The 15,306-nt window shown below is 37.4% G+C and overlaps 1 protein-coding gene across 7 annotated transcripts in view; it reads right to left on the bottom strand.

Annotated features, from left to right (window-relative positions):
- The window catches only part of SLC8A1 (solute carrier family 8 member A1), a 414,612-nt gene that overhangs the window by 385,135 nt on the left and 14,171 nt on the right, over positions 1–15,306 (bottom strand). For 4 of the 7 annotated variants that reach the window (XM_063695921.1, XM_063695923.1, XM_063695920.1 and 1 more), the window contains exon 2: positions 3,069–3,148. The exons of the other annotated variants lie outside the window; for them this stretch is intronic. The gene's annotated coding sequence lies outside the window, so the exon portion shown is untranslated. The remainder of the gene's footprint in view (positions 1–3,068; positions 3,149–15,306) is intronic. 7 annotated transcript variants of the gene reach the window in all.

The following is a 15,306-nucleotide window of genomic DNA, read 5'->3' as shown; positions in this document are numbered from 1 at the left end:
ACTTGCCTGTGGTCACACAGCTGGTAAGTGGCAGAGTGGGGATTTGAATCCAGACAGCCTGTCTCCAGTCTTTGTTCTTTGTGCCATGACAACGTAATGCCACTTATAGACACTTCCTGTTTTCTGAAACCCAGAGAGACAATGTTTTTCCTTATTTCTATGACAGAAGTCACAGTTAGCACTTTCTTTTTTTTTTTTTTTTTTTTTGAAACGGAATCTCGCTCTGTCGCCCAGGTTGGAGTGCAGTGGCGCGATCTCGGCTCACTGCAAGCTCCGCCTCCCGGGTTCACGCCATTCTCCTGCCTCAGCCTCCCGAGTAGCTGGGACTACAGGCGCCCGTCACCACGCCCGGCTAATTTTTTTTTTTTCTTTTTTGTATTTTTAGTAGAGACGGGGTTTCACCGTGTTAGCCAGGATGGTCTCAATCTCCTGACCTCGTGATCTGCCCGCCTCGGGCTCCCAAAGTGCTGGGATTACAGGCATAAGCCATCGTGCCCGGCCCACAGTTAGCACTCTTAATGAATGAACTAAAGTGCTGAAGACAATAAATAAAAATATACAATAATTAGCTGAACATTTATGTATTAGTTATTAAATTACCCTATGTATTTATTTTTATATTTTAAAATCTAAATTTAAAATTCACAATCACTGAAAATATATATGTTGAGAAATATATATATATATATGATAAATAATTGATGAAGTCTCTAGGTGATTAAAAGATAACGAAGATACACATCTGGCCCCCAGAAGCTTATAATCTAATACACCAAGGGTGTGAGTAGAGGGAGAGGGTGGGTGAGATAGGTATAAACTTACAAACAGCATGAGGAAGTATTTGAAAGCTTCAGCACTTGGAGAGGAGAGAAAGCACAATCCTAACCTCCACAAGAGAATAGCTACAGTCAACAAAGCCAAAACAGAAGAAAAAACTAACAGAGACTGCTAATTCTCTAGTCCAATATTTTGTTGGTAACAGATCCCTCAATTTTATCTGCTCAGAATAAGGACTATATTACGGTAAAGTGAGGCCACATGACTAGGTTCTGCCTGGTAAATAAACAGAAGTCTCATGTGGCAATTTTCAGAAAACCTTCTTAAAAGATGGCTGACGTACTTCCTTTGCTTATTTCTCTTCCCTCTTTGTCTTTTCTGCTGGATGGAATTCAGGCTGATGGCTGGAACTTGAGCAGCCATCATGGTCCACGAGACAGTACACTAAGAATGACAAAATATCAAGATAAAAGAAATCCTGGTGATTATAAGCCACTGTATCAGCCCTGAATTGCTTATCTCCAGATTGTGATCATCAGAGAGAGACAGAACACTATCTGGTTTAGAAAGCATTTATTGTGAGTTTCTGTCATTTGCAGCTGAACTTAGTCCTAATGGATACAAATCTTTATTGAGAATGCTGACCTCAACCATCATTCTGTTAAAAAGGTTCCAATGCATAGAGAGGGTATAACTGTGACTAATATAACATGACTATATATTTTAAAACAAATGTGTTAAAATGAATCCAAATGAAATTATCCCTCACAGGCTGTCCCTTTGGGAGAAAATATTATTCCAATCACACTATCATTAGTCAGATGAGTATTACAGCTTTTCCTTTGAGACTGTGTTGACAGTGGTAGTGGGAGCAGCAGCAACATCCAATTTCCAGGAACTGCAGTGATGATAGTGCCATTTGGAAGGACTGGCATTATCCAATGCCAGAGGAACTGTGGTGCAAGTTTTAGCACCCAGGGATCTGTGATGGATGTGATCTGACTGCCTGTCCTTGTTTCTACCCATGCTCCAAGCCTGCTGCTCCACTCTTCTCAGGGATGCTGTGAGCTTTCTCGTATCTTTACAATAGAGTATGTTTATGTATCCTTTTCAGGGAGGGCTTTCCTGATGATTCCGCATAAATAGCACCCCTTAGCACTCCCTGTTGCTATCACTCGAATCTAACGCAAGGGGCTTTGAAATTTGAGAGGCTGAAATGTGTCTTCTGGAATATGGGGAACAGTGTTTGACCTACCTTCGGAAACGTTAAAGGTGAGGGTTGGTACTATCAGCTGAGTTAGCAAGGAATAAGGAAGGGAGGGCTGAGGCCAGCATTTAGGACTAAAGTGAGCAACTGCAGGCACATTCCAAGGATGCGATAAGTGCTTCTTTTGGACTAGATGTGGACCACTAACACAGAGGAGCTGGTGGAGGGTCACTTGATGTGTAATGAAATCTCAGCAGAAGGATGCTGGAGGTGGAAGGGGAAGCCAGAGAGATATGCATTGCTTGCATCCTATATTTTTAATTTAATGTTACGTGATGAAGTCTCTGAAGAATTCAAGAAAATTTTTATAAAAGAAAGTGTTTGACATCTGCTAAATTCCAAGAAGTCATCATACTAAAGAATAAGAACTTGCTGGCCTTTTCTTATTTCTATTCCTTCTTTCCCTTCCCCAGCCACATTCAATCTGCTTGGATTAGCAAAAATAGAGGAGGAGGAGTAGAAGCAGGCAGGCAAGGAGAGAACAACCATCCCCTCCACCTTCGCACTGCAGACAACCTCAACAGGGTCAAGGGAAAAGGGTTTAACTATATATCAAATTAATGTGATTATTATATGGAACCGGCATTCTGCTTTCTAAATTGGAACTACATCAATGTCTTAGCCGATTGTAGAACTTCTCCTAACAACAACATTTTCCTACTTATTGGCCAGGTTTATATCTAGGTAAAAGAATAGTGGGCATTTAAAAATAACTGATTTGAACAAGCAGGACTCATGGAAATAATCATAAAAGCAACATGCTTTTTCCTTCCACTATTCTTTTAAGACTATTCCCTATGTCTCTTGCTTGCTCAACTGCCAGTTACTTTTAAATGCCTGGGGATGTTGAGCAATGAGCCAGGTGATATGTTCTTCCTCACTCTGGTTATTTCCCTCTTTTCTGTAATTCATCTTTATTTCAACAATCATTGTGGTCATTTTGCTCTGATTTCTCCCATCAGATGAAAACACACACTAAAAATGGAATACTCTTAAATATTTTATTCATTGATAAAACTCTTACCTTCTAGACGAATTACCACTTCAAAGAAATCCTCAAGAAGACAACTTTAGTAACAAGAAACTTCACCAATCATGGAATTTCTAGCAAAAGAGAGAGGGCATTTTATATGTAGCATTTTTTTTTGGCAGTGCTCAAAAAATACTATGTAGAAAATTCCATATATGATTTGGTCAAATTGGACACTCAATATTTGTTTAAAGAATAAATTGATACATAAATTGCCCTTATACAAACTTATTAAAATGATGTGATATGGTTTGGTTTGTCCCCACTCAAATATCATCTTGAATTGTAGTTCTCATAATGGCCGCATGTTGTGGGAAGGACACAGTGGGAGTTAATTGAAACATGGGAGCAGTTACCTTCATGCTGTTCTCGTGATAGTGAGTGAGTTCTCATGAGAACTGATGGTTTTATAAGGGGCTTTCCCCCCTTTGCTTGGCAGTTCTCCTGCCTGCCGCCTTGTGAAAAAGGTGCCTTGCTTCCCTTTTGCCTTCTGCCATGATTGTAAGTTTCCTGAGGTCTCCCCAGCCATGCTGTACCTCTTCCCTTTATAAATTACCTAGTCTCTGATATGTCTTTATTAGCAGCATAAGAACAGACTAATACATGATTAATGTCTTCTGAAAAAATACACTTAAGATACAAAAGAAATAATATGCTGTGAAAGAGAGTACTGATATCCTCTGCTTCAGTATGAATATCAAACACAGTAGAACTTATTTCAGCATGCCCTTGGATCTGGATGCTTAATCAGATCAAGTACCCTGAAACACAATTCTGCTGTTAGGCAATAAGATATATTCCTCTTTCTAACAAATAATTTTCATACTCCATAGTGTGTTTTATAAACATGACACTCTGTATTTGATTTTTAAAATTGTTACATTTTTTAAAACACAAAGATAATATATCAATGAATAAAAGTTAGAAAGAATGGGTAGAAAAAGGGAAAATATGTCTAACCACACCATGTTAATGAGGTTTCATATTAGTAGTATCTTAATATGTTTTTTTAAAATTTCTTTTCTTTTTTCATTATTATACTTTAAGTTCTAGGGTACATGTGCACAATGTGCAGGTTTGTTACACATGCATACATATGCCATGTTGGTGTGCTGCACCTGTTAACTCGTCATTTACATTAGGTATACCTCCTAATGCTATCCCTCCCCCCTCCCCCAACCCCTTTGTAGAGACATGGATGAAGCTGGAAACCATCATTCTGAGCAAACTATTGCAAGGACAGAAAACCAAACACTGCATGTTCTCACTCATAGATGGGAATTGAACAATGAGAACACTTGGACACAGGGTGGGGAACATCACACACCGGGGCTGAATATGTTTTTATGTAATACTGCCTTCAATAAAGTTGCATCGAATCCCTTTTGAGCAGAAGTTGGTATTGTTTAAATGTCCACTTCATTTTTCAATTATTCAGTCTATAATATGTATGTATAGGAAATGTACCTGATTACCAAGTCAGCAGTGGTGAAAATCATACCGTTAGGCCTTCCTGAGGAGGTAGCATGTGAGGTAAAATCGGTAAGATGTAGAAATCTATACTTTGCTGATTTACTATTACTCAGATTTTTCTCCTTAATATTTGACATTTTAACACTTTTGATATCTAATGTGCATTTTTCCTAACAATTCTAGAATTGTATGTTACAGAAGACAGATGATTGAGAGGAATATTTCACATCCCTTGTTCTCTTTTTTAAAAATTCTACAATTAAGACAGAGTCTAATTGGATTTCCTTTACGAAACCACTGTCTCAGAGCTCTTAACTGTCTTCTTAAAAACTGCTTTTGTGAAAGCAATTTTATCAAAGTGGCATATAAAACCTTTACTAATCCTATAGTTTTGGAAAAGATATTTGGATATATTAACACAGTAGTCGGGGGAAAAATAGTTAATTCCTACTCAACAGAGAAACAGCAGCTCTACCAAGATACTTCCTTAAGAATAACCAAAACTGTCTACTCCCACTACTTTAGTGTTTACTGTGACTCGAAGAGAGGGGAACAGGAGTGAAAGAAGCCCATTGCGGAAACTGCTGACTCAGACTGGTTTTCTCACTGCTGCTGAAAAGGCCAAGCTGGGTTGCATACTTGAGAGAACTTAATGGTCAATCACGGCATTGAAACAGACACATGCTTAATCACTTTTTCATGCTCCAGTAAGTAAATTGTTAATGGACAGATAACATTTAATCTCTGATACCACTTCATGGAAAAACGATACTACCAGCCACAGGGAAAGAGAATTTTAAAAATAATCATAAGTGGGGTTAAAAAGTTTAAAGCCAGCTGACTGAATATCTGGCTTTGAGTTTAGCATTAACTTTCAGACAGAAATGAGTATGAGTAAAAGTTTACCCTTTTAGAAGCAAGAGCTACTAAAAGGTGGATAGACAGAATACTAAAAGTCTTTGTCCATGTGTGAAATTTCACAAGATGAGATAAACTGCCAGTCCAGCTTTTTCTATAACCACAAGGGGGACACCTTCTGTAGTCAGAAAAAAAAAAAAAAATAGACTGAAACAAAAGTAAAGGATTTTAATGAATAATCCTCCTCTCCCCTCCTGCTAGCTCACCGAGGAAGCTGGTGAAAGACTATAAATGCCAGGGAATTACCATGCCATAGAATTTGGGAGATTCAGGCCCATTCGTATTCTCTCATCTTATTTCACAGATGTGCAGGCAGACTCTCTTGAAACATGATTCCCAAGCTACCCACTTTCTAGTTTGTGTGTGTGTGTGCGTGCACATGTGTGTATTTTAAGCCCATTTAGCATGTGGAGAAAATGAACATGTTCCCTTTTAACTGTTAAAAGGGAAGTCTCATATGACAGTGTGCTTTTGAGCAAAACCAACTCCGTGTGTGTTTAAGTAAAGTGACCAAGGAGTTCGGGGGAGGAAAAGAAAAACAGACATTTTTGTAATAAGCCACGAATCTCCTAATTCTTCCCACCTGAAATCGTCTTGGATTTTAAAGGTTATTTAAATTCACATGAGTTCTTTCTTTGTGCCGTTTTAGTATTATATGCAATTTGATTTCTTTGCTTGTCTGAGATTTTTCAGGACTGTGTTTATGTCTTATAATTCTTAATATCTTTATTGAAATAGTTCAATAGGAGTGAAGAGAGCACACGAAATGCTCTGTGACTGATGTCCATCTTCAGAGAGAGAGAGACTTACACTGCTACATGAAACTACATCCCTGGGACAGAGGAAATTATGTTGGATTTGGAAGTAGAATATCTGTGTCAGAGTCCCACAAGATAATCCTAACTATAGTAACAATCATACTCTAACGATAAGAACTGTCATTGATTGAGTGCTTATTCTGTGTCGGGAACACCATTAACTACTTTACCAACATTCTGTCATGTAACTGTTGCATCAACCCAAGGAGGCTGTCTGAGTTTCTGTTTTACAGATAGCACATTGAAGCTTACAGAACAAGAGAAACCTGCCTAAGGTGACACATCGCTAGCAATTTATACCAGAAACATAATTAATAATCAAGTCTGTCTGCTCCATTTCACAATCTGTAAAACTAAGGTATAATCTACCTCAAATTTTGCCAGGCTTAAATAGGATTACACGAGCCCCGTAAACCAAAAAGCATACATGCAAACACATGTATTAAGGTGAACATGCCATATAGACGAGGTACAATATCAAAAATAGACTCCACACAAAGCGGGGTGCAAGGCAGAAAAAAGAGAAAGGAACTTTTCTTCCCATGGTCACGGTCTGTGCCTTTTCACCCACCGAAAAGTCTGTTCTCACGTTTCTGACATTCAATGTTACTCACTAGAGATACCAACGCAGCTCTTCCCGGCTGGTGTAACAGGACTGTGACATACTATTAGAAGGGGAGTAGAGTAGAGTTTCACTTTCACTTTGGGATTAGAACACTTTAGTTGGAGAAGGAGAGAAGATAGCAGAAAGCTTGAAGACAAAAGAACAGGCCCACTCAGCTCTCTCCCTTGATACAGATTTGGTACTTAACCTTGAGGCTTCAGCTCCATTGAGAACCATTAAGTGGCTTCTTGACCACATTCCCTGGGGTTAGTCTCTGAGCATGGGAAAGGATCAGAAGGTTTGCTGCCACAGGAACAATCCCCAAACTTTAGCCAATAAAACACTTTTCTAAATCCCCCCAAGCCAAAACAGTGTCCCCTTATTAAGAAGCCATCACTCAGATTTTACAACCTGATATGAAGACAGGCAGCCCCCTTACGTTCACTTGATGATACACTGCTAACATTTTTACATTGTGTCACTAAATCTGTGTTAAACACGCACCAAAAACTATCTTTCCCCTCTCCTATCAAAAAACACTCCTCACAATTTCAATGACATTAAGCATATGTAAGATTTTCTTCCACCATGAAACTAGTGAAATTGTGTGGATATCTTACTTATTTTCAAGGAAGCTATGCATCATCTAAACATCAATCATTTGGAATATACAATCACGTATTTATAAGGGCAGATACAATGTACTCGACTTTGAAGCATGTCGTTCATTAAAAAGCATGGCAAGATAAGTTTCTTGTTACTGTTTTAACTTTTGATTTCTGATGTGGATTTTAAACAGACACTTTAGTATTTCAAAAGGAAATAAGCACAGAATAATTTTGTTGTATAGCTTTCAGATCACTTAGTCCTCATTTCACAGGCTGTAATTGTTTCTCCAACTTTTCCACTAATATATGGAATGCATAAACTATGTTTGTTTGTATAAGTATAAATATATTAACTTAAGACTGATAAGAACCCAGTATTTCAATAAGTTTCGAGGAAACAAAAGTGAGTGTCCTTTAGGTACTAAATGAATCTTATATACATTTAAAATTTCACATATATGCTGAAGACACAAAGTTGACTATAACATCATAATGTTTTTAGATTATTTGTGGGGATGGGTAGGAGTAGTGGATTCACAACTATCTATTTGGATAACCAGGGGTGTCCAAGAATAAAACTCAAAATGAAAGACTTCTAACGTCAACTTGGCAAATATATTGAACACAAGGTATTAATAACACTAGTGAAAAGAATCAAAAATTATAAAGTGCAGTAAAGTTTTATAATGACTGAAATCCAGTTGGAACATACGGGAAAAGATGCTGATTATATTATAGAGAATCATATGCATCGTACTGAGATACAAAATAAAAAGATCCGCAAATCAGGAATAATGAAGAATTGACAAGCAATATTTTCTGAAATCTCAGCTTAAAAACCCGGCCATTCACTATACCTCCTATGGAATTTATATTCCTTTAATGTAAGAATGTTAAAACCAACACGAAAGTGGCTCTCTCTCTATAAAAAGGCCAATATTTGAAAACATTACTTGTTTCTCTCCTACATCTACAATTTTACAGTTGTGAAAGCCTTAGGAAGTCATCTAATTCAAGCTCTTATTTATAGTCAAAGAAGCTTAGGTTTGTAGTTCTCCTTGAAGAGGTCCTTCACATCCCTTGTAAGTTGGATTCCCAGGTATTTTATTCTTTTTGAAGCAATTGTGAATGGGAGTTCACTCATGATTTGGTTCTCTGTTTGTCTGTTACTGGTGTATAAGAATGCTTGTGATTTTTGTACATTGATTTTGTATCCTGAGACTTTGCTGAAGTTGCTTATCAGCTTAAGGAGATTTTGGGCTGAGACAATGGGGTTTTCTAGATATACAATCATGTCATCTGCAAACAGGGACAGTTTGACTTCCTCTTTTTCTAATTGAATACCCTTTATTTCCTTCTCCTGCCTAATTGCCCTGGCCAGAACTTCCAACACTATGTTGAATAGGAGTAGTGAGAGAAGGCATCCCTGTCTTGTGCCAGTTTTCAAAGGGAATGCTTCCAGTTTTTGCCTATTCAGTATGATATTGGCTGTGGGTTTGCAATAGATAGCTCTTATTGAGATACGTCCCATCAATACCTAATTTATTGAGAGTTTTTAGCATGAAGAGTTGTTGAATTTTGTCAAAGGCCTTTTCTGCATCTATTGAGAGAATCATGTGGTTTTTGTCTTTGGTTCTGTTTATATGCTGGATTACATTTATTGATTTGCATATATTGAACCAGCCTTGCATCCCAGACCACTGCTCAATGAAATAAAAGAGGATACAAACAAATGGAAGAACATTCCATGCTCATGGGTAGGAAGAATCAATATCATGAAAATGGCCATACTTCCCAAGGTAATTTATAGATTCAATGCCATCCCCATCAAGCTACCAATGACTTTCTTCACAGAATTGGAAAAAACTACTTTAAAGTTCATATGGAACCAAAAAAGAGCCCGCATCACCAAGTCAATCCTAAGCCAAAAGAACAAAGCTGGAGGCATCACACTACCTGACTTCAAACTATACTATGAGGCTACAGTAACCAAAACAGCATGGTACTGGTACCAAAACAGAGATATAGATCAATGGAACAGAACAGAGCCCTCACAAATAACGCCACATATCTACAACTATCTGATCTTTGACAAACCTGAGAAAAACAAGCAATGGGGAAAGGATTCCCTATTTAATAAATGGTGCTGGGAAAACTGGCTAGCCATATCTAGAAAGCTGAAACTGGATCCCTTCCTTATACCTTACACAAAAATTAATTCAAGATGGATTAAAGACTTAAATGTTAGACCTAAAACCATAAAAACCCTAGAAGAAAACCTAGGCATTACCATTCAGGACATAGGCATGGGCAAGGACTTCATGTCTAAAACACCAAAAGCAATGGCAACAAAAGCCAAAATTGACAAATGGCATCTAATTAAACTAAAGAGCTTCTGCACAGCAAAAGAAACTACCATCAGAGTGAACAGGCAACCTACAAAATTGGAGAAAATTTTCGCAACCTACTCATCTGACAAAGGGCTAATATCCAGAATCTACAATGAACTCCAACAAATTTACAAGAAAAAAACAAACAACCCCATCAAAAAGTGGACAAAGGACATGAACAGACACTTCTCAAAAGAAGACATTTATGCAGCCAAAAAACACATGAAAAAATGCTCACCATCACTGGCCATCAGAGAAATGCAAATCAAAACCACAATGAGATACCATCTCACACCAGTTAGAATGGCAATCATTAAAAAGTCAGGAAACAACAGGAGCTGGAGAGGATGTGGAGAAATAGGAACACTTTTACAGTGTTGGTGGGACTGTAAACTAGTTCAACCATTGTGGAAGTCGGTGTGGCCATTCCTCAGGGATCTAGAACTAGAAATACCATTTGGCCCAGCCATCCCATTACTGGGTATATACCCAAAGGACTATAAATCATGCTGCTATGAAGACACATGCACACTCATGTTTATTGCAGCACTATTCACAATAGCGAAGACTTGGAACCAATCCAAATGTCCAACAATGATAGACTGAATTAAGAAAATGTGGCACATACACGCCATGGAATACTATGCAGCTGTAAAAAATGATGAGTTCCTGTCCTTTGTAGGGACATGGATGAAATTGGAAATCATCATTCTCAGTAAACTATTGCAAGAACAAAAAACCAAACACCGCATATTCTCACTCATAGGTGGGAATTGAACAATGAGAACACATGGACACAGGAAGGGGAACATCACACTCTGGGGACTGTTGTGGGGTGGGGGGAGGGGGGAGGGATAGCTTTAGGAGATATACCTAATGCTAAATGACAAGTTAGTGTGTGTAGCACACCAGCATGGCACACATATGTAACTAGTATACATATGTACTAGTATACATATGTAACCTGCACATTGTGCACATGTACCCTAAAACTTAAAGTATAATAAAATAAAATTAAATTAAATTAAAAAAAAGAAGCTTAGGTTCAGAAAGTGTAAATTAATTTACAAAGATCACAAAACTTGGGAGTTGGGAAACCAAGCCTAAACCACACTTCTCCCTCTATTACAATCCGGAAATCTTTCCTCAGTTTTTTTTTTTTTTTTTCCCCAAGACAGAGTCTTGCTCTGTTTCCCAGGCTGGAGTGCAGTGACATGATCTCAACTCACTGCAACCTCTGCCTCCCGGATTCAAGTAATTCTCCTGCCTCAGCCTCCTGAGTAGCTGGGATTAGAGGCGTGTGCCACCATCTATGTCTACTGACAACCAGTCAGTAGCTATGTTTCATCTTTGTAATGGGTTTTCCTCTTTCTTTTTCTCTCCCCAACATTCCTTTCCTTTCCTGTCCTCTCCTCTTTTTTCCTTTCCTTCCTTCCTTTTTATCTTTTCTTCTTTCATTCGTCTTCACTTGACATCATTTCCTTCTTCAAATATTAATACAATATTACTTGGATAAACTTTTTTTTTCCTTATCTACCTGAAAGTGTGTGCTTTCTCTCCTTTACAGGCCTCTGCAATCACTACAATAAAATATTTGAATCATTTGACCTGCATTTTGTAATAATAATAATCATAATAATAAACTCTGACAGGTCTGGCTGTCCCACTTCCATGTGGTGACTCCCCTATCACACTTGTAATTGCTTTCAGCTACCTGGACACTATTTTCTCCTCAATCCAATAGCTTTTAAGAAAACCCTGTGTAGTGCAATCATTAAAAATAAACTCTGGCTTCCAAAGAGGAAACACAAACATGAGAGATTGCTCTTGAGATTAAATAAATGATAAACATTTAAAACCAAATGGTGTATATGTGCCACATTTTCTTAATCCAGTCTATCATTGTTGGACATTTGGGTTGGTTCCAAGTCTTTGCTATTGTGAGTAGTGCCACAATAAACATACATGTGCATGTGTCTTTATAGCAGCATGATTTATATTCCTTTGGGTATATACCCAGTAATAGGATGACTGGGTCAAATGGTATTTCTAGTTCTGGATCCCTGAGGAATCATCACACACATATACATATGTAACGAACCTGCACGTTGTGCACATGTACCCTAGAACTTAAAGTATAATGTGTATATATATAACCAAATGGAAGCTAGATATTGTTTTGTCCCATTTTTTCTTTTGCTCATGCTCAGAAATATTTATATCATTCATTAATGGATGCAATTTGTGTCAGCTTTTGGAAGAGCTGGCATTTGAAGCAAGTGCTTCTACCTGTTGGATGATCTTAGTTATATTTCCAAGGAACTGAGGGACAACACTTTATCATGTACCGTGTTTATATGCTTTCTCATCTACTCTCTTATTTGCCCCTATAACCCTAAACCTAGTGATATTTTTATTATTATCATAAATTTACAAATGAAAAAACTGAAGCTAAGATTGAAGTAAAAAAATCATGCTTCTGGGAGGTAAGGTTTGGTACCCAAAAAAATCATACTGCTGGGAGGTGAGGTTTGGTATTAGTTTGTCAACTTTGTAGTCTGTGTACTTTTAACATAAGCCCTACAGGTAAATAAAAGTTAAAAGATGTCTCAGTTGATGCATGATTTCTTGTGTTCATGATAACAAAAATCATTATGAATAGATGATTATCTGAGTCACAAGACATCATGGAATGAGTGTAGATTTTAGTGTCAGGGGATACATTTAAATTCTGGCTATTTTGCGTATAATGTAGTAGGTCAACAAATGGAGTCATACTAATTATTGTTGTTATTAATCTCTCTATGCCTGAAAGCAAAAGTGTTTTATGGGGAAAGTGTATCCCATATTAAAAATGTAGGAGGAAAGCGAAGGATCCAAGTTCAGGACAAACTCTTAGAGTGTTTTTTTCTTCTTCTTCAATTATGCCTCCTTATGTTTTCATCAGATGAGAATGACTAGGACAATTTAAGTAAAATTGATAAGGAATATCAGGGAAAAATGTGTGTAGGAGCAAGTCACAGATCTATCTGTTGGTGAGTTAAAAATCAACATGAACAATGAGAACTTCATGACAAAATCTACCAATCTATTATCTTGCACAACTGTTGATAGTGAACTTTATAATAAGAGGTCATTCCAGTGGTTATAAAGCCCAGTCTCCTCATTCTACAGGAAAAACAGAGGTATGGAGAAGATCAATGACTGAATTTACATGTCTTGTGACAGGATTGGAACTTGTAGCCAGGACTCAGGATTTTGAGTATGGTAGTTTTGCTTGCAGTCTCCAGGCACTGAAAGTGATCCCCATTTAAAGAATTACCTTCTTTATTGATAGGACTAGGCTTCGTCATAAAGAACTGTCAATGATTCAGTTGGCAGATGCCAGAAATTATGTGATTCTCAGGCAACAAAAAATTATCTATCTATCAATCAATCATTTATCTATCTGTCTAATCTATTTAGATAAATAAAACAGACTCATTCAGGGGCTCCATTTGAAGTGTTCTTTGGAAAACTCTTTCAGCAGTTATGAGGTGCCCACTCGTTATCATTGCCTGCTCACTGTCAGGAAACATTTTGACTCTAATAAATGCAAGAATACAAAAGCCGAAATCAAACTTCAGATGCCATCTGAGCATATGACTCTGGTACCTTTGGGATGTTCACACTGCTCTAAATACACAGATTACTTGGCTAGATTTACTTGGCATGTCTGCTCGTGCACACTGGAAAACTGGGACAAGTTTCCAGATCCAAATGGGTGCAGGAATCAAGCAGTGCCTGATGTTATCTGATTAAAATTCATTTGGAAAAGTATTATTCAAAAGGATTTCAGAACTATCTGAAAAGACAGCATGGCTGTATGGCATGTATTTCAAACAGTTGGATCAAGATCTGAATAATGTTGCTAAAAATGCTAATGGAATCTTCTCAGTGGCACCATGTGTGGATTTTGCCCTTGATAACCAGATAAACCAGAGCTTGACTTTTAAAAGGTTATTCTGAGGATATTTGTGCATATTAGAAGATGACATCATTACAAGCAGGGTATTCAATTAAAAGAGAAAGATCCCAATTACTTTCTCATCTGTGAATGTCCCCTCACTTTGAGCCTGGTAAAATTGACAGTTTTTGAGATTGATGAGTTCATATAGTCCTTACAATAAATAGACTGCATATTTTGCAGTTACTCACCCACAGCCTACATATCCTTCAAAATATGCATGAGTAATGTTAAAAAATCTGTTTAGAATTTAGTAGTCAGGTGGACTTTAGAATGTAAAGAAAAAATAGGATTATTAAAATTAGTTTAACAGTATGGAGTTAAATAAAGAAGGGAAAGACCTCCTGCTTGGGGCGTGTGAAATACAAAAGAAAAAATTAACTTCTAAGCATCCATTTTCTTCTAGTTTCTCATCCAATGAGATTATTTTGACTTATTAGCTTTGTTATTCAGTAAAGATTTATCAAGCATACCCACTGTGTGTCAGACACTGTGTCAAGTCCTGAGTATATCAAGATAAGTAAGATTGATATACACCCTCAAGGCACTTAGAGTCTAATGAAGAGATAGAAAAATACACGTTGACAATATTAAGTACCATTACAGAGATATCCACAGGGGGCAGTGGGAGCAGAAAGGGAAAATATAAATCGTATTGGGTAAGTGGGAGTTGAGCCTCACAGAAAGAATGGTTCTTTAAATCTCTATTGAGGGTTCATCAAGTGAAAAAGGAGGGAAAAAAGCACTCAAGAAAGAAGGTATTAAATATGTTAGGAAATGGAGATCTGAGCCACTCTGACTAGTTCAGTGAATCATAAGTAGTTTGGTATAACTGGGACAAAGGGTGCTTATGGGGAGACAGTGAGAGACAAACTTAGGGCTACTAGCAATTGATAATAACTGGCAGAACTACAATTTCAAGGGTCTTTGGTATTAAGTTAATGAATTTGAATTTTATCCTGAGAGTTATAGGGATTTATTGAAAGATTTTTACATGTGGGTGTGCTTGATAAAACTTGTGTTTTAGCAAATCATTTTGGCAACAACATGGGGAATAGTAGGGAGCAGCCAGGATGGAGGTAGGACATCTCTTAGCATGCTATTGCAATAACTTATGTAATATAAGAGGTAGATGGTAATGGATATGAGAGACATTCAGGAGGTATGAACTATTGGATTTTGGGACTGATTTGATGTGTTGTGGACACTTAAGTAAAAAAGGGGATCTAAGCTGATTTTCAGTTTACAGTTAACCAAAGAGTTAGATAAATCAGAAAGGTCAGTCAGGTGGATAGTAAAGATGATCAGTTTAAATCACAACATGTTAAATTTGAGTCTTTAGGCTCTGCAGAAATGGGCTGAATAGACAGTTGCATATATTGGTTGGAGGGTGAACAATAAACATTAATAAAGTG

Source organism: Gorilla gorilla, chromosome 12 (genome assembly GCF_029281585.2).
Source record: "Gorilla gorilla gorilla isolate KB3781 chromosome 12, NHGRI_mGorGor1-v2.1_pri, whole genome shotgun sequence".
In the NCBI taxonomy this organism is placed as follows: domain Eukaryota; kingdom Metazoa; phylum Chordata; class Mammalia; order Primates; family Hominidae; genus Gorilla; species Gorilla gorilla.
The sequence above is the reverse complement of the archived record's forward strand: the minus strand, read 5'-3'. Positions and strand labels throughout refer to the sequence as shown.